This window comes from Pteropus vampyrus, unplaced genomic scaffold (genome assembly GCF_000151845.1).
Source record: "Pteropus vampyrus isolate Shadow unplaced genomic scaffold, Pvam_2.0 Scaffold129, whole genome shotgun sequence".
Classification (NCBI taxonomy): Eukaryota; Metazoa; Chordata; class Mammalia; order Chiroptera; family Pteropodidae; genus Pteropus; species Pteropus vampyrus.
This window is the reverse complement of record NW_011888910.1, coordinates 1,310,618-1,336,825: the sequence shown is the minus strand read 5'-3', so window position 1 is coordinate 1,336,825 and position 26,208 is coordinate 1,310,618. Positions and strand designations below refer to the sequence as shown.

Here is a 26,208-nt window from a genome sequence, read left to right as displayed (position 1 = left end):
AAGAGGAGGCAGAGATGGATGGCTCTTTGTAGGATGGGCTTACCCAAGTATGTCCTTTCACAGCAGCTAATTGTAAAGTTAGTCAGTACAGAGGAAAAAGGCAATTTTGTGCTTGAGATTTCTTTAAGAAGCCAGAAATAGTGCTAGTATCTTCACACAGATTTTTAAAAAAATTTTCTTGAAGCTGTGAAGAATAAAAGAAGATTCTGTCAAATGTGAATTTACAGAATTTAATTTACACAATTTCCTAGAGTTCCAGAGTTTGTTATTGTATATTCTGTGAAAATATTTTCTTGACACACACTGAGGTAATATTTGGTAGGTAATATTTGCTGCTGTTATCTTACTTTTTCTAGTGAAATACATCTTATTTATGAAAATATGGGTATCAACCAAAAAAATCCTAAATGAGCAAGAACCTCTAAATTCATTATCATGTAGGTGATCGCATCACTAAAGGAAAGTTTTTAAGGTTAAATGGTTTAGATTCACAAGGAAGATTAGAAACATCATTGCTTTCTTTGGAGTTCTATTAACAGCTCACTTTTTTTTTAATATTAAAAAATTTATTCTCACAACCCCTTACTGTTTGCACTCAGTCATTCATAATACCCACAAAACAGGTTTGAAGTTAGTCAGTCCAACAGGATGTCAACTGCAGCTCCAAAGAAGTTGTGAGTTCGTGTTTTACCAAAGGAGATATGCCTTCATTTATCTCTCCTGGCTTTGGAGATTTATAGTTTATTTAACAGCCCTCCATTTAAAAAGTCCTGCCGAATTTGAGAAAACTTACAGAATCCTTCTCCAGAGTTTACCTTCTCTAAGACTGCTTTAGTAAACTTTTACTTATCAGTCCTGAGAAGATGTGTTAAAACCAGTTTGGCAACTTTTTTTTTTAATATACCATGCTAGAGGCCTTTGAGAAAAGAGTTTTGAAACAATATCAGTGTTGGAACTAAAACTGAATGAGTTTCTGAAACAATATTCGTGATATATATTTCTCTGTGCTTGGAGGATTCATCTTTTAAAAGCCAGAATTTTTGTGGTAAGACTTAATTACCAATGGAAGTAACGGTAGCAATACGAGGCATGGGCAATTTAGAGTTTCATCAAGAACTGGAAGATAGTTTCTTTTGTATGAATACCTACATAATCACAATCCAATATAATCACACACCCACGCGCAATATAATTTATATAATTTACCGATTCTGTTCAGAAGCCGACTTTATATAGCTTTTTGAATACTTTGTACTTTAATAGTATAGAAATACAATATTTCAAATGAGAGCCTTCTCTAAAGGATTATTTTGGGAGTCAGTCGCTTAAGGGATTTGAAGGGTGCGAATTAACTATTTCGTATTGCAGTTTTAGAAGATATTTGTCCTTCCCTATGCAATGTAATCATGAGCTTCAACGGATTTTCCAAAAGGAAAGCAGCAGTTAATTCATATTGCTGCATCACAAACCTATACAAAATGCAAGTTTACATGGTCTCGGGAGTCTCAATTTTGACTTTTCTTTTAAAGCCAAGTGTTTACATTTTGCTATATAAAGGTATTTCAGCTTTTAAAGTCAAACCATCCCGCAGTCTACAATGAGCTTGTTTCACGGTGAAACTGTGGTAAACGTAGGACATTTCTATGCTGTGTGTTAGTACAGAAATGTATTGTTCTACAACCATGCCCCTTTGCTTTGTCATTTCTGTGTGTAACAGGGCCTTCTGCCTCCTGAAATGTCAGCCTAGCCCTCAGACTCATGTGTATTTAGCTTTTGATTACCTTGGTCCTCGGCCAGCCTCACATTCGACACTTTCAGCATAGGCACTATAGGTGCTTCTTGATGTTGAGCTGTTAATCTTTTTATTATTTCCTGTCACCTTTCCCCATGATTGATGCTTTTGAGCCTGAGGGGGGAAAAGTGATGAAGACGACTTTGAAAACAGCTTTTAAAAGGAGTATTTTAAGTTGGAGTTGGGTCTTACCCGAGACCACAACACAATTGAAAAAGCACACAGTCTGTTTTATAAGGCGGTGCTTGAACACTGTAGTAGACATGAAGAGGCTTTTCCTGGTATTTTTGCAGTGATTCAGATCTCCAGGTCTGTGGTGTGAGGTATGGGGAGAACTCACAGATGGTCTGGATTTAGCTGGATGGAAAGGTTACAGAAAGGGGTCCTCTTTCCTTTGGAATTAAAAATAAAAATAAAATTATTTTTGATTGTAGGCATTACCAAAACTCAGACCCTGTTATTTCCCCAGTATTCCCTCTACCCCATATCCAATTCACTAATTCTTGGTTTGACTTTGGGAGTGCTCCCCACACTTCCTGCCCAGTCCTGTAGAATGCAGGGTGACTCACTAGAATGTGATAGAAAAATCTTTGAACCGCTATTGTATTTTCAGCTTGTCCATTTTTTTCCTTTGTTAAAATTGTGGCAAAATAGATATAATATAAAACTTGCTATTGTAATCATATTTAAGAGTACAATTCAGTGGCATTAATTACATTCAGTATGTTATACAGCTGTCACCACTTTCTTATTTCCAAAATTTGTATCACTCCAAACAGAAACCTCAACCATTAAGCAGTAACTCCCCATGTCCACTTTTACACTCTAAACTACTTTCTGTCTTTTATGCTCATTCTAGATATTTCCTATAAGTGGAGTCATATAGCATATGTCCTTTTGGGTATGGCTTGTTTCACTCAGCATAATGTTTTCAAAGTTTATCCATGTTGTAGCATGTATCAGTACTTCATTTATTTTTATGGGTGAATAACATTTCATTGTCTATGTAACCACATTTCGTTTATCCATTCATCTCTTGATGGACATTCGGGTGGTTTTCATACTTTGGGTATTTTGAATAATACTTCTGTGAACATGCCTGCACAGCTTATCAGTTCAAATCTCTGTTTCCAGTTCTTGTGGGTATATACCTAGGAATAGAATTGCTGGGTCATGTGCTAACTCCATGTTGAACATTTTGAGAAACTGGCACACTTATCCACAGTAGCTGTACCATTTTACATTCTTGTTAACAATGTACGAAGGTTATGATTCTCCCCATCTTTGCCAGCTCTTGTTATTTTCTGTTTTTGATCGTAGTCATCCTTGTGGCTATAAAGTAGCATCTCCGGGCTTTGATTTTCATTTCCCTAATGACTAATGATGTTGAGCATCTTTTCATGTGCTTATTGGTCAGTTATATGTCTTTTTTTTTTTTTAGAGAAATGTTTATTAAGTCCTTTGCACTGTCCATTTTTGTATGTTTTATAATGTCTAATAATATTGTATAGTTTATAAATTAAAATATGCATATGCTTGGATATATGCAAAATGTTTTTTAAATATGGGAGATATACTTTAAGTAGTTTGGAAACCATTATTATGGACTATTAATAATGATCTATTTTATTTATTTGCCAAACATTAGCAGGAAACTTGATGAATATTCGTAAGTGAATCTGATTTGGTCAAATGTCATGTGTTTACTGGAGCCTCCATATGAGACTAACCACAGAGTTCTGAGGATATCTGTTAGGATGTTTCCTCAAGTAAATCTTCTTGGATGGGCTTCAAGTTAGATTTGCCTTATTTTGTGGTGAAAAATGGCATTTCAGGGTAATAGTAATAGAAATGGTTTTTCATGCCATGTCACATAGGAGAGCCAGAAGGCATAGAATAAATATAAAGAGAGAGGTTTGGCTCTAAAATAGTAATAATAATTATTATTAGGATGTCACATATAAGACTTGTTTGATTATATAAAGAGATTAGCTTTTGGAGGGATTGAACAGGCCTATTTAATGACCCAGTAAGAGCATTTTAGGCCTTGGGGGTTGTTTTTTTTTTTTTTTAATCAGATAAGTTTTCTTATTTTGTTCTTTGAAAGTAAACTTTGTGAAGTTGCCCTAAAATGCCAACTTCTATCAAGGGCGTGACATCACCATCCTAGCACATCCTGGTGTATTTCTTGGAAAATGTCCACACTGGCAGGCCTTTTCCAAATAAAACATTTGTTTCAGTAAACAAGTGTTTTATCCAGCAGCCCAAGTGGAGAATTTTAAAACCAGTGTTTGTTTTGCCAGCAAACATTTTGTTTCAATCCTTGCAGCTAAACAAGTGGGTAAAATTTAAGTGGCCTCCTAGTAAAAACAAATGCAGAACTGGTTTTAGAAAACTCGTGCTGAGCAGAAATCTGTTTGCTGTCAGTGTTTCAGTTCAGTCATTCGGGGAAGTAATTTGTACTTTTTATATAGTTTTGTGCTTAGTTGCAGTCAAAGTAGAAAGTCTTAGGTTTGGACAAGGTCTCATAATTCTTTTTTAAAAAAATGAAGAAGATGGAAATATGAAGAAATGTAAAAGCATTATTAAATAAAAAAACTATAGTTGTATTGCTACATTTAAATTTTATAGCTTGCCTTTAAACGTGACTAAAACATCATCAGGTATTTGCTCTGCTCTGCGTTTCTTATACCTGTTTTCTAATTATTTTAATGATAATTCCTCCAGTGTATAATACAGCCCAACATCCATGTTAATTATTAGGCTTTGTCTTTTAACTTTTATAAAAAATGGTAGTAAAATCAGATTTTGGTGAGTTGTTGCTTTTATTTAGGATTCTTTGTAATTGAACATTCTTTTTCTCTTTAATGGATTATCTTCCAAAATATATCTTTGAATTTTTAAGTTTGGAAGTTTGCGTTGTGCTTTTCTTTTTAAATAGCAGGTCTCTTTCCTATTCAGGAAGATGAATTGCACTTTCTTAAGAAGATAATTAGAAATTATGAAATATATATGCAGAACAATGTAAAAAATGGATACATATGGTTTAATGAATAATTGGCAAGTGGACACACATGTAACTCGCATGCAGATTAAGAAGGAGAACATTGCTTTAGAACTTTGTCTACTTCAAAACCACCTTCCTTTTCTCTCCATAGGAAGCTTACTATTATGTAGGTATCCTTAAATGACATCATTTAGTTTTGCAAGTGTTTGGTATATATTACTTTTTTCCTTGTTTGTTTTTTATCAACAATATGATTGTAAGACAGCCATGTTGATGCCTATAGCTGTGGTTTATTGGTTTTCATTGTTTGGTATCCCTATATTCTACAATGTTGCATAAATCCATTTTACTGTTGAGGAACATTTGAACTGTTTTCAGCTTTTGGCTTTTATGAAAAAGTCTGGTAAGAACGTGTGTGTGTGTGTGTGTGTGTGTGTGCGCGCGCGCGCGCGTGTGCGCGTGCGTGTGTGCGTGTGTAGTATACACACGCACACACGCACACACATATCTGTCTCCTGGTACAGATGTGCAAAAGTTATCTAGGGTGTATGTAGGAGGTGGCTGTGGAATCAATAAGGTATTTGTATGTTTAACTTTATGCTGTAATTCCAAATGATTTTCCAAAGTGTTTGTTCCAGTTTGTACTCTCTCTAACAATGAATGAGTTTTTTTGCTTCACATCTTCACCACAACTTGCTATTATGAGACTCTGTCAATCTGATGAATGTGATATGGTGTCTCATTGTGGTTTTTATTTGCTTTTCCTGATTAATAATAGAGCTTATTGGTCATTTGGATATCCTTTTTTCTTAAGTGTTTATTCAGATGTTTTGCCCATTTTTCTATGGGTTGCCTTTTTCTTACTGATTTGTAGGGCTCCATTATATATTCTGATATGAATCTTTTGTCGATTATATATGTTGCAAATATCTTCTGCCACTTTGTGACTTGTCTTTTTACTCTGTTTATGATGCCTTTGGATGCACACAGGCTCTTAATTTTAATATTGTTGGATGTATCAGTCTTGTCTTTTATGGTCAATACACTTTGTAGCTTGTTAAAGAAATTCTTCCCTGTCCCAGGTTCATTAAGATATTCTCCTGTATTCTGTGTAGTTTTGCCTTTCGTGTGTTATTTTATTGTATTTTCTTGATCTTCAACTGATTTTTGTGAATGTTGTAAGGTAGGAGTCTATTTTTATTTTTTGTTTAAATGGATACACAGTTGTCTAGGCACTACTGAGGTACCCATCTTTCTCACATAATCTGGAATACTGCCTGTGTCATATACCAGGTGGCCATTTGAGCTGTATCTGTTTCTGTGTTTTCTCTTCGACTGCACTGGTCTCTTTGTCAATCCCTGATCCAGCTCTACACTGTCTTAATTATCACAGCTTCATGGTGAATCATGATATCTGGGAGGGCATGTTCTTCCCCCTAGTTCTTCATCAAGCATGTCTTGTTCTTGGCTTTTTGCCCTTCTATGTAAATTTTAGAAACAGCTCAAATTCCCTAACAGAACCTGTTGGAGTTTTTATGAGGACTACACTGAATCTGTAGACCAATTTGGGGAGAACTGACATTATTACAGTAGGGAATCTTCCACAGTGAAAGGCAGCCTGTAGTCTTTAAAAGGATAGTACCCAACTTCCTGAGTTCAGATCATAGTTCTACTCTTCATTGGCCACATGACTCTGGAGAATTTATTTAACCTTAGTTTGCCTCACTTTCCTTACTCATAAAATAGGGATCATAATAGTACCTATCTTGTAGGGTAATTGAGAGGATTAAGTGATTAAACATGTTGGAATAATATGTATAAAGTGCTTAGAATAGTGTCTGGCACTTAGTAAGAATTATATGCATGCATGAACATTGATTTCTCTATGTTTATTTTTATCCTCTTCGAAATCCCAAGAATGTTTTATAATTTTCTTTATAAAACTATATATATATTATATAAAATATATGGCTACATATATGTATAATATATAGAAATAAGTAATATATATATTCCTAGGAACTTAAAAATTTTGATGCTATTATAAACAGTGTATACCCCAAGTTTTTTGGAGTATATAATATTACTGTTTTATTAGCGTGTTTTACGATCTGCTTATGGTAATGTTTGATTGATAATTACCAAGTGCTTGTGTTGCATAAGATACTGCTAGGAGCAGGCAAGAAATATAGACACTTCCATCTGGGTGATTGCCCATCACAGTTGTTGTTCTGATTTCATAGAATTGAATATTTTATGATTTTTGCATAATTTTAAACTGTTGTAGCCCCTTGACTTCTGTTGCTGAAACGTGAGAATTTTAGCAGTCTGTTTTATCTTGTTTTTTGAGCTACTTTCAGTTCATTATTTCTTTTAAATTCTTGAGGTCATCATATTTCCATATTTGCTTATAGACTACCCACAGTGTGCTTCGGATCCTTGTAGGTTTTATTTCCAATGCTCTTATTTTTCCCTAAATTCTGTACTAAAGATGCCACACCCTTTGAGATTAGAGTCACAACTTTGCACATTGATTTGCATCCAGAATAAGTAAGCTTTCTCTGGACAAAAACTCATGTTGTTATTTTTCCATTTGTCACACACATATCTCGGGTTATATGTATATTTTTTTTAATAAAAAGAGAGAAAGTACAGGAAAAAAACAGAGTCTCCTTGACTTGTGTCTTCCTCTGGTTTCAGTTCTACACTTTCTGGTCATGTGGTACTCTACCTCACGTGGGTGGTGAAGACCTAAACTGCCAGGCTCGGTATGATCCCACTTTGTATTGCAGAAGGCAGAAACTCAAAGTGAAACCAATGAAAAAACCAATGTGTTCTTAATGGTTTTTACCCAAACCATAAATCTGTCTCTTGGAGGGAGAGGGGAATCACCCAACATTTGATCCGGTTTCTTGAGCATGATCCAGAGGAGTATTTGTTAGTTCAGTGACCACCAGCTAGAACTAACTCCAGGGGTTCGTTGAAAATGCAGATTTCTGGGCCTGACCTAGACCAAGGGAATAAGACAAGGGGATTGGATGAGGCAGGGATTTGAATATTTTAAAAGCTTCGCTAGTACTGATAGTGGTACTGATAGTCAACAGGACCTGGTAACAATGCTGAAGGTATGGTAGGCTTAGGTTTTCATTGTCACATAGCACTTCAGTGAAAAATTTCACAAAAGGATTAAAATAATTTGGCCAACACCTATCAAATGCCATGTGTCAGGCATTTCACATTTAAACCTAGGAGTGGAATACTGTCAGTGCTGTTTTATAAAAGAGGAAACTGAGGCACAGAGAGGTTAAATAACTTGCCTAGAGTCAAACAGCTGATAGAGAATTGTCATTGTCTTTCTGGATCTTTAAAGCAAAATCCTCGGAACCTAAGCAGGGTCGGGCCTAGTTAGTACTTGGATGGGAGACCACCTAGGAAGACCAGGTGCTGTAGGCATAAAAAATAAAAAATAAGGGATTGTAAGCTGACAAGGTCCTTGCAATCTGTGAGGTCAACCAAGGGTTGACTTGCCTAAAAAAATATAAAAAAATAAAAAATAAAGCAAAATCCTGACCATTGTTAATTACAAAAAAAAAACACACACACACAAAAAAACAAAAAAAACCCCCAACAACAATACCACCACCAGCAACAAAAATCAACTGGTCTACAGCAGAATTGGACCCAAAGGGTCTACTTGGATCATAACCATGCCTTGGTATTGTTACGTGGCTCATAAATTATTCCTTTAGGAAGTCCTTACCGAGCATTCAGAGTTTACATGGCTTGGGGTAGGGATTCTGCAAAAGGAAGGCATATACGAGAAATTACAGTCTCTCAGACAAACTAGTAACTTCTTAGCAGATGTCCATGCATGGATGAGAAGACTTTGGGATAGAATAGAGGAAGGTACTGTTCATTGAGCCAGGCATTGTGATAATAGTTTTACACATGTTTTCCCATTTATTCCTCACAACGACCCTCTTAATTAACTTCTCTTAATAATCAATTTGAGCAGGAAACTAAGGCTTAGTGACATAAAAAACTTACCCGTGGTCATACAACTTCTACATCATGTTTGTGATATGAAGATAACACTTCTCTCCCCAGAGTCTATCCTTGTTCCACTGTATTTTCTGCTTTTGACTATACACTCAAATAGGATTTCCTGTTTTCTAGAGTGTTGCTATTCACATGATAGTGACCCAGACACCCTAGTCACCAAGATCACTCTGAGGTTTCAAGAGATCTTTTCAATGGCTTATAATGTCATTTGTCATTTACTTGGCCTCCCTCTTTTGTCCACTGGTTCTATTGTCTTTGCCTGGCCTCTGAAGGTAAAAGTCCTTCAGAAGTAATATTATCATGGACAGGTTCATGGCCTATAACAAGATTGACAGATGTCTAGGAATTGGAGGAGGCCCAGACGTTTTTGAAGGAATATCACAGCTTTGTCCATAAGTACTCCATTTGCTTACCACCGTGCAAATGGGGAGTGGCCTTTTGTGCCCTAATTGAGCTCCTTAATTTTTATGAAAGAATGTTCAGTGTCTGATATTGTGTTATATGCAGGCGGGAATTCAGAATTATTTTCGAGCCACCTCAGAATTGTAGAGTATTAGAAATTTTGGTTGTGAAGAAACCTTAGAAATCATCTAGTTCCATGTCTCCATCTTACTGAAAAGGAAAGGAAAACAAGGAGTGACTCGTTCAAGGTAACTAGTTAGTGGTAGGACTAGAACCTGGTTCCTGACACCCAGTACAGTAGCTTCATTCTGTCTCTTTCATGTGATTTTATACTGGCGCTGCCTTAATCAGGCTGAATTATGTCATGAATAAACCATAAGAATTTTAACTTCAAAATGATTCATATGGTAGGGCTTTCTTTTAAAGGTAGATTTGCCTTTTCTGTTATGTATTATTTAGGCTAGTGATAAAGTTATTTTACATTTCTAAATATACATTGGCAGATTCTGGGAAAAGCTCTTCTAAAACATTATTAGGCCTGCAGGAGGGTTTAATACCCAGCAAAGTGGAAAACCTACTTATGGGTATTCCCTTTGCTTATACGTGTTTTTAATGGTGAAGAAGAAAACCTAATAAAAAGATAATAAAAGGAATAGGTACATGTTGTTCTCATCATCATTACTTTCCAGTCTATTCTAAGCCTCCTACCTTATTGTGGAAGCCTCAGACACACAGGCACGGGTTGTAACGTATGCCATCCCTCTGACCCAGTGTCTTTGGAGAATGAGCATATGAATGAAGGAGACCTGACAGAAAATCCATTTATTAAATTTACTATTTCATTCATTAGAAATAATCCCATCAGTGAATAGATAAGGCAGTAACATCAGGGCTGAGGCTTTTAACTTGTTGCTTTGTCCTTTTGCTCTACATCATACTAATTTTGTGCCATTGACTTCACACTGGGATATAGGAGAAGAGCCTTTTTCTTCTCTTTTTAACATTTTATTGAATTATAATGTTCACACAGGAAAGTGGACATATTCTCAATGTACAGCTCCCCGAATTTCACAAAATGAACACACCCCCAGCAGCATTTGAGTACCACAGACCTGGTTTCATAAACTGGCTTCACCACTTACTATCTGTGTAACGTTAGGCAAATTATTTAACCTTTTAGAGTCTTAGTTTTCTCACTTATCAAATGGGAAGGAAATAATAGCATTTTATAGGTATTTGTGGGTAGTAAAAGATAATACATCTAATTTACCTGGTGTTGTTCTTCCTTTCTCTAATCCCAGGAGCGCTTCTGCAAATGAACAACCTCAAAGTGGATTACATGTGTGGTAGTTAAAAGTTTATAATGTTAAGTAATAGCTCATGTGAATCTAGAAGTATAGTTAATAATATGGACTATAGGAAAATCCCTGTAGGGGTCCTTACTTCCTACTTTGCTACAGCCGATTTTGTCCCACTCAAGGGCTCATCTGGGAAACTTGATTTGAAAAAAATTAAAGATTCACACTTTGTATTTATTCACCCCAAAAAGGGATTTCAGAAATACACATAGTACAACAATATTTAAAATAAGCAAATAGATGAATCGAGGCTAATGTGGAAATGTAAGCTAAAGCTTGGGGGTAAGGTTGGCACATGAAATGCTGTCATGAAATCTAGATCATTTGCTAGGTGTGGGTTTCAGAGTTAGCTTTGAGCTTCCTAGCACTGAAAGCAAATAGGCAAAAAGATTCAGAGAGCCCTTGTGATATAAAAACAAACCAGTTTTGCAGGGGAAAACAGTTTTATCCTTGGCACAAAAACCTTCCTTCCATTAGTCTTCATAAGGAAAACTATGTAAAGTGGTGAGATTCCCTATAATAAAATGATCTGATTTATAGTGCTGTGTCTTAGGCTCTGCATCAGTGTATACAGGTGGCACAAAAACAATGCCTGATTTAGTAAAAATAGTTTTATAAGTGACCATAAACTGATGAAATTCTATTCTCCATTTTATAACAATAATACGATGAAAATTAATACAGACTGGTTACATGTATCCAACAAATCCATTTATGAAGTTTCTAAATCTACTAATCAATGGCATGGTAAATGGGCATAGTATGTTTAGGCTGGATGGGGAAAGAAGAATTTTCAACTACTCTTCAATAGAAGACTTTAAGGAGGAAGCATGATTTTTAGGAAGTACTTGGGAAAATGAAGCTGGGAGAAGCTGAGGCAGAGTAGACTTTCTAGGTGACAGCTCTAGTTAGAGAATGCAAGCCTGTGCCATGAAGGACTTGACTTTGGGGAAGTGTTTCATTGAAAAAATTATGATATCCTCACCATCGAGGAGTAGGTTTGGAAGTAGGATAAGGCAGTCAGTTTTGAACATGTTGGGTTTACAGCCCCCCTGCATGAAAAGTTATATTTTACACACACACACACACGCACACACACACACGCACACACACATAAATATGTATCCTTGTTATTAGGTTAGCTAGAGAATCTGGCAGATTGCAGCTGAATCAGGGCTATACATAGAGGCAAATAATTAAAAATAGGGTTCAGCTTTGAAATTTGAAATTCAGATGTTGGCAAAATAAAACCACCCTTAATAGTAGAAGCAAATATGCTCTATTGTCATCATTGGTCAAGCAGGAGGTCTCAAAGTCTGGTTTGGGAAACCTGAGAGATCTTTGATGTCTTTTCAGCAGGTCCATGAGCTCAGAACTGTTTTTATAACAATAATAAAATTTGCTTTTTTCACTCTTTTACTCTCTGAACCCACCCAAAGGATACGTGTGTGGTATCATAACAGACTGCAGAGAATTCAGTCATCTTCTCTAGAGCCCAGCAATAAGAGATTTGCAAAAATGTAAAGCAATATATACTTCTCATTAAGTTTTACTTTGGAAAATAGAGTTATTTTTCATAAAAATGTGCCATTTATGTCAACATGTAATTGGTTTATCATTGTTATTTTAGATAAATTAGGTTTAGATTAATTCATAACATGGAAAATACCAATAGATATAACCGACACAAACAAAGCTCTTTGGGGCCATCAAAGAAGTCCTGAGACCAAAAAGTTTGAGACCCCCGTGTTAGAAAGATGTGTACTGTAGACTGTGTTGGTACCAAGCATTAATAATGGCACACAGAACAGTGTGCGCCCTTAGATCCCTAAGATCTAGAAATGCGCCTCTACATCACTGCCTGGACACAAGCTTACAAGTTAAATACACACGGTTCTAGATAGTGTTGGCATCTCCACTTTGTCAGTGTGGGTTCATGCGACAGATATTTAGCTAACACTGGGATTATGACAATTAGTAAAACAAAATGTTTCTGCCCTCATGGAACTTATTTCTAATAAATGTGTTTTGAGAAAGCAGAATTTTTAAGCATTTGCAGCACTTTATATAAAAGATCAATATATACAGTTCATCTCCAGTTGAGCCGGGAATTGGTAGAAAGTGAACCTCTGATTGAATGAGTACCGCTCTTCACTCTGGGCCCAGCCCCATGCTGAGTGCTTCTGTGCGTTATTTAATTTTATAGCAATCCTATCGAGTATATAATATCATATGCCTTTATAAATGAAGAAATTGAAACTCATAGAGGTTAGATACTTTTTTTGACGGGGGAGGGAAGCAGCCTACAGAAGCTTAAGGGAGGTTAGATACTTCGTTTGAATTGTCAGCTAATAAGAGAATCAGGATTTGTGCATTTTTATAGCATCTTTCTATTTTAAGGAACCAATAGACTGCCCCTTTAGCCATCCCCACATGTAATATAAAGGGACTGGCCTTGCCATACTGTGACAGTGTGTCTTTGGACTATGTTCTCGCACAGGCGCAGAGAACAATGGTATAGAAACCTTGAAATCCAGGCTGGGAATCTTCCACGCCAAAACCAGCCAATGCAATGACCACCACAAGGCCTGTTTTCTCATGCCACCTTTCTGCCACAGCCAGCTAAGATTTCAGATCTCTTCTTTTTTTGCCAGAGATTATTATTAAGGGTCACCTAGATTATTATTGTCATCTGGACCTGTAAATGGTTTTATCTGGACCATGATAGGTCTAGAAGCACCTTTGGCTTCAAAGCCAGTAAGTTTCAGACGCTTGGTTTTTCCTGGTAGCTACAGTGGTAGGTACTTGTGGTTCCTAGGAGCCTCTTTTGAGCTTTCTGATGCACCACCTCCCCTCCCTCTTTCACCCTCCCAGAGAACTTTCTCCATCAGCTGCCAGAAGGACATTGTCACCTGTGGTCAGAGCCCAGTGTAGTAACTGCTTTGTGTATCAGCCCCTCCAGAAAACAGTTCAAAGTCTGTGTCCAATTCTGGGATCTTTCAAAAGTCTCAGGAACTAGAAATAAGTCTTTTCTAAATGGAGAGTGCACATTTATACACACCAACAAATAGTCTTCATTTCAGGATGGAATTAGGGCCTCTGCTTGCCAGCTTTTTGAGTTACATCCTAACTCCATGCATATCGTTCTATAATTTGAAACACTCGTTGTAAGTGTAGCTGATGAAGCATGGAGAGGTAGCTGGTAATAGTAGACTGTGCAGAGAGGAATAGCATTTATCACGTATGCATTCGAAGCGTTCAGTTTTACCAGTTTGCTCTGGATGGTTTCTTCTGTTGAAAAATTACTTACCATAGTTAGCTTGCCAACGAAGCCTCTCTTGTGCATGCCATGTTTCATCTCACTTTCCTCTCCTTTCCTGCAGCTACTCATTATAGCAGTTAAATAGCTATAGCAATCTCAGTCTCAGATCTCGTGCCCAGCTTATCAATCGCTCTCTAACCTTTGTCCTGCTAGCTTGGTGAACTTTTGGTACATTCGCGACGTAGGCAGGAAAACAATACTTCTGTGCTCAAAACAGTTTTTCTCCCTTTCATCCCACAGTCCTCCTTACCTCTCACAACTCTTTCAACCTTAGTTTAAATAAGAGTCCTTCCCCAGCTTTCTCAAGTCCTGCGTCTTGGTTTGTGTTTGGGGAAAGAGGTAATAGTGATTCTAGTAGGGTATTTACAGCTAAATGTGTTTTCAGCTGGCAAGGGGTAATTGTGAATTTACTCCCCTTTCTTAGAAAATGGGTTGTCAGCTTTTCCCTTCCACCTGGCATTTCCTATCCTTAGGTAAGGCTTGTTGTCCAGGAGGGTGCTTTTTAGCAGACTAGTACAGTTCAGAGTTGTCTGAACAAAGCACATAAGATTTGTTGCTCTGATTTAACCACAGCCCCTTAGAAAAGAGTCAGAATCTTTATTTCAAGTACAGACTGACCCAGTCAGAGGGACCCTCACTGGTGTGATTTCTGAAACAATGTTGGTAAAGTGGAGACTTAAGAGTGAGACGGGCTCACTCTGGCCTTGGGCAATTTAATCTCTCTAAACCTGTCTTCCACAAAATGGGGCACATATCTGTCTCTAAAGGCAGTAGCAAAGGGTTAAATGGATCATGTAGATAAACCACTGGGCTCAAGATTGAGTCAGGGCTCTTGGTATATGTGAACTTTTATTTGTATCCAACTTCATAATCCAAACTTGTTTACAGGGCAAGTTTTTGTTGCTCTGAAACTCCCCTCCCCCCAACAATTAGCATTAATAAGGCCAAAGGAGATCATGTCCATGAGGGTATCCTCAGCTGCTTGGAAAGATGGAAGGGAAAGGGAACAAGAACAGAGCAGAAAGTAAAAAGTAATGTTTCTAGCAACTTGAGACGCGGCGGGTACTGCTAGAGAGAGAGGCTGGGGGCAGATGAAAAGGACCGAGACAGATGCAAGCCGGGGGAGCCAGCTGGGTGTGTTTGCACCCCAGCCTGCTGGCCGTTTAGGTGCTTTCCCCTCTTTTCCTGACTTCTTTTACTACTGAACAGGCTGCCACCAGATGACTGGAGAGCTTGGCAGGGTTCTGAGAGTCCGTACCAATGCCACATATCCTGAAGACAGAGCAGACACTGGTGGTGCTTGCACACAGCAACGTTGCCTTGTCAGGTCACTTTCTGACTGATGCTAGCTAGCACCAGTGAATGCAGTCAGATGTCAAGGAATGAGAAGAATGCTTGATGCTGGGAGTCAAGAGGCCTGAGTCCAAGTCAGAGCTTTGTGTAGCTTTGGACCTTCAGCAAGTCAAGTCAGCTCTGAACCCATTTCCTCATATATATGAATATTATGAGTATTATGAATGTGTGTATGTGTGTATTACTCTCGTCGGGCCCCGAGATCTTTCCCACACTAACGTGGATACATTTGAAACCCTCTCTCCAGGCCTTCTTAGAGGCAGCACCACTTGTCAGGATTAGCACCTGAGGAGCAGTCTCTTAACTACCAGCACCTCAAACGCCAATCTGTTTTTGAAAAATTATAATTTTTGGACTTTGTTTTACACAGCTGAGACCAGCGTTGCTGGAACAACTAAATCACCAGTTACCAGCATGTCCTGCAGCCCAGCTACACTTCTGCTTCCCCCTCAGTCCAGACTTTCTCAGCTTCCACCTTGAACCTGCTTCTGTTCTACCACACAGCCTGAGAGTTAGAAATTCATCAATGAATCTTTCACTCTTGCTGTGCTCTTCCTGAACAAGTTGTAACGTCAGTTTTTTTCTAGCTTTGCTCTCTGAGCTTTAGCGCCACATTCAACCGGATACTCCGGCTTAAAAAAAAAAAAAAAAAGAGTTTTTTTTCTTAACATCTTTCTCTATTAAAACAACTTTGATTTAAATTAAATGGTTTACACACAACTCATTTAGAAGACTAGAGCTGTTCCTTAGAAAGTGAAAGTAGCTGATAATCCTTTTTTATATGTGAAAAAACTGGCGAGTCATTTAATCCTTTTTCTTCCTGGTAACTTAGAAAAAATAAAATTACTTGAATTTGTCACCTTTTATTTTTCCTTCCTTGTGCCTAGGGTAAAGAAGCTTTTATGTTTCACACTCCTACTAAACTCTTTAGGTAAGAGAAATAATTGTTTTTTTTTCCTTGAGAGGAGGGTAGTAACAGACTGTCTGAGCTATTCTCTTGCAAATCCCTTTGGGTACTGAATAATGAAGTCTTTCTAGCTTCTAGTCTGCAACTCTTCTCGCTTTCCTTTGAACAAGGGCAGTAAGTTGCTCTTTTTCTGCCCAGTTCTCGTGCTGAAAAAATCCAGTAGGTGGCCAGAGAGTCTTTAGAAGACTAAAGACAGCTTCAGAGAGCCATTGGACCAAGTTTTAAAAAAAGAAAAGTGTGTTTGTATCTTTGTACAGCAAACAATGCTGGAGGAGTTGAATGGTGCTTCAGGACCCTGGTTTAGGGACAGGTGACTTATTTAGGCAAGTTACAAATTGACATGTTTGACTATAGCTAAATTAAGTTCTCAGAATAATCCCTGAAACTGGAGCTTAAACTGTTGAAGCAAGTACTCAGACCAGACTTCTCAGCTGGCCTCATTTTAGCCTCATTTTATACGTGCTGTCATCCTTTACAACTCCACAGAGAGAGGCTCTCAGGTATTCTCTATGGAACATGAAAACTCTGTCAGCACATGGGCCAAGCCCCAGGAGTTCCGAGGGCTGAGAACTTTGCCCTTTGTAAATTACTTTTGTAAAAAATTCTAAGTCGAAGAGATGGCGATAAGGAAATTGCTCTGCACTGTTTTATGGTTCCAGCATTCAGTTTCCTGTGGCGTCCCGTGTTCTTTGATTTGAGTCATGTAAAGCCTAAGAAGCAAGCATGACCCTGCTCTTAGTTACCTAGAACTGGCTATGGCTCAGTGTATATCCTGTTTGCCCAGCCACAGTATGAGCTGTGTCACTAGGATGTTGCCAGGAGCAATCTGTATCTTCAAATAAAATATTCACTCAACATGACTGGCACTTTTAGCATTCATGTAACAATGGTCTATTTCTCTTTCTCCCTCTCTCTCTCCCTCTCTTCTTCTCTCTAAATAGATAGATAGATAGATAGATAGATAGATAGATAGATAGATAGATAGATAGATAGAGATACATATATATGTATATATATAGTCAGTAAAATATATATTACATAAAATATACCATTTTAACCATTTTTCGGTGGCATTAAGTACCTTCACATTGTTGTACTATCATCACTATCATCCATCTCCAGGACTTTTTCATCTTCCCAAACTGAAACTCTGTACATTAAACACGAGCTCCCCATCACCCCACTACCCAGCCCCTGGCACTCACTATTCTTTCTGTCTCTATGAATTTGACTACTCTAGGTACCTCATGTAAGTAGAATCATATAACATTTGTCCTTTCATGTCTGACTTATTGCAATCAGCATGTCTTCAAGATTCATCCATGTTGTAGAATGTATCATTCCTTTTTAAGCTGAATAATATTTTGTTGTCTGTATATGCCACTTCTGTTTATCCATTCATCTAGGAACACCTGGGTTCCTTCCACTTTTTAGCTATTATGAATCATGAGAGTTCAAAATATGCTTTCGATTCTTTCACGTATATATGCAGAAGTGGAATTGCTGGATCATAGGGTAATTCTATTTTTAATTTTTTGAGAAACTGCCATAGTGTTTTTCATAGAGGCTGTACTATTTTACATTCTCACCAGCAGTGCACAGGGGTTTCATTTTCTCCATATCCTTGCCAACAGTTGTCATTTTCTGTTGTTTTGATGCTAGGCATCCTAATGAGTGTAAGGTGGTATCTCATGGTGGTTTGAGACAGTGGCCGCTTTAATGTTGGTGTTTGGTGACATGCACAGCTGAGCCCTCCTACTATATCTGTGCGATGGGACAAGGCAGGAAGAGAAGGCTTCTTACTCTTCTTGTTGCCTGGAGTCCAGAAATCTAAGCATGCGCTCTGTTCTGCCCTAGCTAAGCTCTGAGGCTCTTTTGGGCAATTACAGATAGGAGACATGTGACTAGGACTTGCTTCTCAGTTCCATCCTGGAGAAAGGAGGTTGTAGCAGCTTGAGATGGGTTGGGATTCCTTGAAGATCTTTCTCCCAAGCATGTGACCAGGAGCAAAAGCATTTAATTTGACCAGTTGAGGGAAGTGCTTTCATTGGGAGGCTATCTCACCACTGACACATTTTTTAGTTTTACATAGATATCCTAATCCTTCCACTGCTTTTTAAAAAGACACTCACCTACCACAAAAGCATTAGTTTTCCAAGGTAAATGGAAAAATGCAAGACGTATTTATCATAGGTTTATGTTTTAAGTGGAATGATTGCTTTCTAGATGATTTTGAAAATTGTGTCCTTAATCCCAGATTCCGTAATACAAGAAGATAATACATAAAGTTCAATATGGATAAGATCAAGTCTAATTAAATTATTATAATAGTAAAATAATGCCATTACATAAAATTTGGGAAATAGAAAAAATATAACCCATTCTCATCACTGACATTTTAAAAAATCATTTTGGTTAATTTCTTTCCAGTCCTTTTTTACTTTTTTCCTTAAACAAATAGTTATAATAATATGTACATAAAGTGTATAAATAAACCTTTCTAAAAGGATTATGCCCATTTATAATGCCATTAGCAATATAGCATATGAAAGTATTCATTTCATTATATCTTGGTGGACTTTGGGTATTTTTATAGAGAAAAATTAAAAACTACTTTGCTTAACGTATAAATTTCTTTTGTAATTTTTGTTACAAAAGATTTTTTTTTACTTTTTTATTTTTGACATAGAGAAGGTTCATACTTCTATGGGGTTAAGCTGTTTATGATTTTTCTTTTTTTAATGTCCCTTTAATTTCTAATTTTATATAGTCCATACCTTATTTGCATTCAAGTTTTAAATTATCTTTCCCCTTTAGTGGTAATGATACATTTTTTTTTCACTCCAGCAAGAGTACAACAAATTTTGTTTTTACCTTATTTTTCTGATTTGAAAGTACATCTCTAGTTAATCCTAAGGCATTTATATGGTATATATGGTGTGAGGTAAGAACTTATCTTGATATTTTCCCCCAAACTGGTAGCTAGTCATTCCAACAATTAATTGATTAATTAAGACTCCTTTCCATCTCTGATGATTACTGGTACTCCCTTTATCATAAACTGACTTCTAATAAGTATATTAGACATACCTATTCCTAGTTTATCTATTCTGTTCTATTAATTTGTTTTTGCTTGCATAATCCCATGTTCTGTCAACCATAGACTTAAAATTGTTGTAATATATTGTACCCCTTCTTTCTGTAGTTCTTCAGCAAAATTTTCTTCACTATTCTCACCTGTTTGTTACTTTTAGGTTGCATATGGGAATTATCTTGTTGTATTTCTCCCTATAAAATATTTTATCCAGTTGGGGTTTTGATCAGAATTGCATTTAACATATAAATTTAGAATATACTTTAAAAAATAAAATTCTATCTAAATCTTGCTTTGTCTCTATTATTACAAATATATGTGTAGGTTATGTCTGTCTAAGTGTCTGGGTGGGGTTTTTTTTCCTTTTATTGGTTACACACAAACCTTGTTGAATTTGTTGCTTTGTGAATGGAGTTTTTTAAATTGGATTTTTGTGATGGTTATTGCTTTCATATAGGAAGTGTGTGTGTGTGTGTGTGTGTGTACATGTGCACACACAAGCACACACATGTATGATGTAGCTATCCACTTTACAGAGCAAAGCATTGAAAAGAACACAGTCTGTGGAGTCTTTGGAATCTGTCAGACTTGGGTTTGAATGTCACCTCTACTACTTACCTGATGCCTGCCTCTGAGAGTACAGCACTGCAGTGTTGGACGTATAGGATTTCAATAAATGATACCTATTACTATTAGCTTTCTCTTGAATATAGTTTTCCATTAATTTCTTTGGGTTTTCTAGTCAGACAAAAGATAGTATCTATAATTAACAATCATGTTAACATTTTCCTTCTAATATTTAAATCTCTTTATCTGTTTCATGTCTTATTGCAGAACAATACTACATAATTTTTCTTTCTGAGAAATTTTTGTTCTTATTTTTAAAGAAATTCCTCTAACTTTTCACTATAAATTATGTTGGCTGTGGTTTAAAATGGATGCTCTTTATATGTTGGAGAAGGATATTTCAGTTCTGACCTTTTAAGTATTTTTAAGTTAGAAATCTATTACCTTGGACGACTCATACAGTTTGAACAACTATATTTATAAATTACAATATTAATGTTACCTAAGAGGAAAGATAGAAATTAAGAATCCTATCTTGAATATGCAGGTTATTGTTTCCTCTAAAAATACTTGTCTCTGTGTGCGGTCTTTAACGTTCTCTTATGGATTTGAATACTGAAAAGCAGTTAATCTCCTGGGGGTGACCTGGTTAGGAAGAGGGGGAATCTTCCTTTTAATGGCCTAACCACTGGTTTCTTTACATGTAGAAATCTGTACTGCTTTTATATCTGTCTTGGGTTTCACAGGAACCTTTTATTTTGAATCTTACTTTGAATTCCCATGTATACTGAAACTTGGAACATTTAAGTTTTAAGTAGAAACCATATTTAAATTCTGTAATTACAAACTAGGCATTCTTCAGGTTCAAGCTTATTGGTCTTTAAAAATAACGGTTGTTTTCTAGTAATCTGTATTCATTGTAGAAATTTGGAAAATGTGGACAAGCACAAAAACAAAAATTAAATGGCACATACAGTTTTGTAAGATTTTTTTTCACTTATTGTATTTTAAACATTTCCCAATTTTAAGTAGCCTTAGACTTCATGATTGCTAATAGTTAACATGTTATTTCATCACGAGACTATTTTACCATTTATGTACCAAAGCTCTGTTAGTAGACCTTTAGCTTGTTTCCAGGTTTTCATAATGGCAAATAATTTAATGACAGCCATCCTTATACAAATATCCTTGTCTATATTTCTTTGGGAAAGTTTCTAGAATTCTTTTCTTTAGTAGTGGACTGGCTGGCTAAAAGAGGTATACATTTTTAAGAACATAATACTCAAATTTGTAAATTTCTGTTCCAGGCAATTGAAAACAACATCATTCCCACAACAACATATATCTAGTTTCCTCAACTTTGCCAAAATCAGATGTTGAAATTTTAAAATATTTTTGCTAATTTGATAGGGGGGAAAAGTCTTACTGCATATTTCATTGCACCTTTTATTACTACTGAGGCTGAACATTAAAAATGTTTATTAAGTATTTATATGTTTTCTTTTGTAAATTGCTCCTTCATTACCTTTGCCCATTTTGTAATTGACGTGTTCTGTTTATATTGACTTAGAAGAGTCAGTAGAGCATAAAAATTAGGAGCATGGAACTCAGAGTTCTACATCTACATCTCTTCTGCTACTTATTAGCTATGAGACCTTGGGCATGTTACTTCTTAGCCACTCAGTATCTCAATTTCTTTATTTTAAAAGTGAAACTAAATATATCTCCCATATAGGATTATGATAAGATATTGTGTGCAAAGTGTTTAACATGTCTTAAGCCTCATAAGGGCTCAATAATGTGTAGCTTTTATTATAGTGAGGTTCTTAACCAACTCTGCCTGTAAAGATGCTTTTTCCTAGTTTGTAATTTCCCTTTCAATTTAGCCTATAATGCTTTTTTATGTACTTAAATTTAAACTCATTATGTAAATGAAAATGTATATCTTTCCTTTATGGTTTAGGTTTATTCCTTTTCCCTAAAAAACAAAACAAAACAAAAAAAAACCCCAAAAACCCTTCTATACCCCCAAAGGTCAAATAAATATTTACCTACTTTTCTTCTGTCATTTTTTCTATCATTTTATATTTTACATATAATTTTTTAAAATACTTGGAATAACTTTTAGCCTGTGGTGTAAAGTTTGTATGAAGTTACTATTTGGTACGAATTTTTTTTTCCCCTTTAATTGTTCTAACTATATTGACCTATCTTTTTTCTCCACTGATTTGAAATGTCATCTTTATCATATATAAGATACTTCTAGGTTTTCTGCATTATTCCATTGATCGATCTATTATTACTTTGATGCCATAGCATACTATTTATAGCATGTGTGCATTATATACATTCTAGCATTATTGCATCTTTAATATCTGGATATATTCATCCCCTCTTCCTCCTATCTATTTTCTTTGAAACTGCAAGTTTGTTTCTGTGCGCAATTACACACTTACAGCATGCTCAAGATTTAAATTTTTTTTAATTTAAATTATTTTATTTTAAGTCATTTTATTCAGTAATAACAGTAGAAAGAACTTGGGCTACAGACTCCTAGGATTTGTATTCCACACCTGGCTCTACTACTTCCTAGCTGTTTATATTGGGCATATTATTCACTCTCTGTGCACCTCAGGTTCTCTGTTGAAGTAATCATGTGAAAATCAGCACTTATCCCAAATTCATATGAAACAACAAGACCAATTTGACCAATCATAGAGTCGCATCTCTTGCTATAAAATAAGCCATCGTTTTAATGCTGCAGAAAATTTCCAACTCAGTATTTTGGTTCTAACTGTTTTGTGTGTTGTTGTCACCGTGGTATAATAATGTAAATGAGCAACTCTACTTTATAAACACCTTATATGCATACACACGAATGCATACGTAAATCCAGCTATATAAACATACTCATAAATGGATGATGGTCATTTCGCAGTCAAGAAATAATGACCTTTGTTTTTTTTAAGCCTACAGCATCTGGTCTTCCTAGGTGGTCTCCCATCCAAGTACTAACCAGGTTCGACCCTGCTTAGCTTCCGAGATCAGACGAGATCCGGCGTGTTCAGGGTGGCATGGCCGTGGAAGAAGTAATGACCTTGATGTGGCACTGTTTTTTTGTTTGTTTGTTTTTTTGGGTTTTTTTTTAAGATTATGTAGGGAATTTTATGTAACCTTAACACTCATTGAATTAAGAGATAGGTGTTTGACTGCAAAATGTAAATATTAAACATCAATTTTTTAAATGTAGAACAGCTGCAGTTTACACCTATTATGGGCCAGATGCCTTTTTTGAATGCCTTATGCAAGTCATCTCTTTTAATCCTCACGACAGTGCCCAGATGTTTTATAGTTGGGGGGACTGAAGTTCTCCAGATTGGATATCTGTATTAGTGACAGCCAGAAAGTGATAGAGCCAGGATGGAACCCAGATCTGTCTCATGTCCCAGTAGATTCCCTTTTTACTGTAACGTGCCATTTCCAGGTATATTTGCAGTCCTTATTTCATTTTATAAAATCTAATTTCCAAGAAACTGGAGGAGAAAGAAAAACTCTTCTTTTAGTCGAAGCCCTGAAACTTGGATTTCAATTTATGAATAAAACATGATCTGGTAACATAATGTTATGGCTGTAATCCATAAGATATATGAAGAACTGATGCAATTACAGTGTAAAGATAAATTGTAGGGAAGAAGAATGGACTTGATGTAGAGAGCTATGTTATAAAATTTGAATTACCTACATTTATCACATTCTGTAGATAATTGCTTCAAATCCTTGACTTTAACACAGATATTTATGACATTAAAAATAGTCACTCATGTAATGGATTTAATGAAACTAATTTTTTTTCCTTATAACAAAATCATTGCATGTTTATTGTAGAGAAATAAGAAAATAAGAGATAAGCAGAATGGTGAAAGAGAAAATCATAATCCCTCTACCAGGAAATAATCACTGTTTAACTTTTTGGTATCTACCCTTTCTGTCTTTTTAAATTTTTATGTGCATATAACTTTTTGTTGTTTACAAAAGTGGGATTATCTATTTGTAGTCAGCTTTTTTCACTTAAAAATATATCATAAACTTTAAAAATAAAATTAAGTATTCTCAAGGATCATTTTCAAAATTTTATTTAGGTATAGTTGCTATACAATATTATATTAGTTATATTAGTTTCAGGTATACAATATAGTGATTTGATGTTTTTATACCTTACAATGTGATCACCCGACCGATTCTAGTAGTTATATGTCACCGTGCAAATTTATCACAATATTATTGATTACATTCCCCTGCCTTTTTACCCATCTCCTCACCCCTCTCACTTCTGGCAGCCATCCCTTTGGTCTCTGTCCTGGATCATTTTAATAAGTGTAAAGTATTCATGTCATGGATGTATGATAGTTTTAGTAGTTAATTTCAGATTCTTAAACAGATTGCTTCACCTTTACTTGCAGGATTAGCACAAAATTATTTTACCATAATATTATCTAATACTGTCTTGCTCCTTTAGGCTCTTCTCATTCCACTGTGTCTACACATAGGTGATTGCATCTCAGCATCCTAGCTTATAGTTCTGATGAAATTATTCTAGCTTACAGGTATTCCCTACACTTGGGGCAGATAAGGTTTAGGCTTTGGAGGTTGTATTAGTCTGCTAGAGCTGCTATAACAAGGTAATACAGACTTGGTGGCTTATGCAGCAGACATTTATTTCCTTACAGTTCTGGAGACAAAAGGTCCAAGATCAAAGTGTCAGCAGGGTTGGTTTCTTCTGAGGCCTCTCTCCTTGGCTTGTCATCCTCTCCTCTTCCTCTCTCTGTGTCCTCACGTGGTGTCCGTGTGTGTGTGCGCGCGCGCATGCACGCTCGCACGTGTGAATCTCATTATAAGGACACTAGCCATTTTGGATTCGGGCCCACCCTAAAGGCTTAATTACCTCTGTAAAGGCCCTATGTCCAAATACAGCCCCATTCTGAGATACTAGGGGCTATGACTTCAACATACTTGGCAGAGACACAATTCAGCCCACAACAGACACATACACTGGCTTTAATGTAAAAGGCCCCATTGAGGAGGCAACTTGTAGTGTAGCTTTTAAAGTTCACAATACATTTTGTTGTTTAACACAACAAATCTGTAACCTGTAAGACCCACCAGGGCAGGGATCATGTGTGTTTTCTTTACTCTTGCATATAGAGCCTGGAACATCATCAGCATCTACCAATTGCTGGTTGAATGAATGAGTAAATGAATGTCAAGTTTATCTAGTAACATGAAATAGTAACATAGAATCAACCTACACACTTATTTTTTGAGCATATATTCCATTACTTACTTGAGGTGTGCATATGATAAAGTGCCTGAAATTGCCAAGTCCGTTGCCTTATAGAAGTCAGAGGCAGTGGGTAAATCACTCAATTCCCTACTTACTATAAAATGACACACAAGCGCTCAATATGACTTTTTTTTTTTTTCTGAGGGAGAGAGTTTTCTATCCATTACGATATACACATTGCTATTTTCAGTGTTTACAAATGGTCAGGGTTTTTCACGGCTACCTAGTTGTGTGATTTATTGCAACTTCTTCAGCACTTTTTACAGTTGAAAACTCTGATCCTTTGACCTGGGAACATGGGGACCTATCTCTGGGCAAGATGACCAGTGGCCATGCAGTGTGGACAGAGTCATTGGGAATACTAAAGCACTGTCAGTGGTCTCCACTTATAAGTACCGTTTAGGGTCTACTTAACTGAAATTGCGGAAATTTTGCTTTGGTTCTGTGCATTTCCCTTTGAACACACAAAAGTACACGTACATACTCCTTATTAAAGAAATATTTCACTTATTTATACTCTTGTGAATGAAGAATTCAGTCTTACAAACAAATAATTGAATTATATGTATAAGTATTTTAGGCAAAGAAAAAATCTTCAACCAATGAGAGTACAATTATTAAAAAAATAATCTGCTACCTTGTCTGAGGTCAGAAGGAAGGACGAATGGCCCTTTCCCTGTCCCCTGAAGTTAAATCATTTAAAAATTCTAGTAAGCAATAAACTAATGGAGGGAAGGTTGGCTTAGATGAGTTCTTTAACTTTCTCTAATATTCTGATATCTTTGAAACAAGTTTTATAGTTTAGAAGTATGCTAACAACTCATCAACCTAAAACCCAACTGAGTATCAAGAAATAAGCAACTTTTGGCTTCTTGGCAGAAAAAGGAGATGCTAGTGCTCATGCTTACTTTTCACATGTTTCTAACAATCTTGGTTATCCAGT

The 26,208-nt window shown here is 36.3% G+C and overlaps 1 pseudogene; it reads right to left on the bottom strand.

Annotated features, from left to right (window-relative positions):
- Window positions 1–22,891: 22,891 nt before the first annotated feature.
- Window positions 22,892–23,010, bottom strand: LOC111744212 (annotated as a pseudogene).
- Between the last annotated feature and the right edge of the window lie 3,198 nt (window positions 23,011–26,208).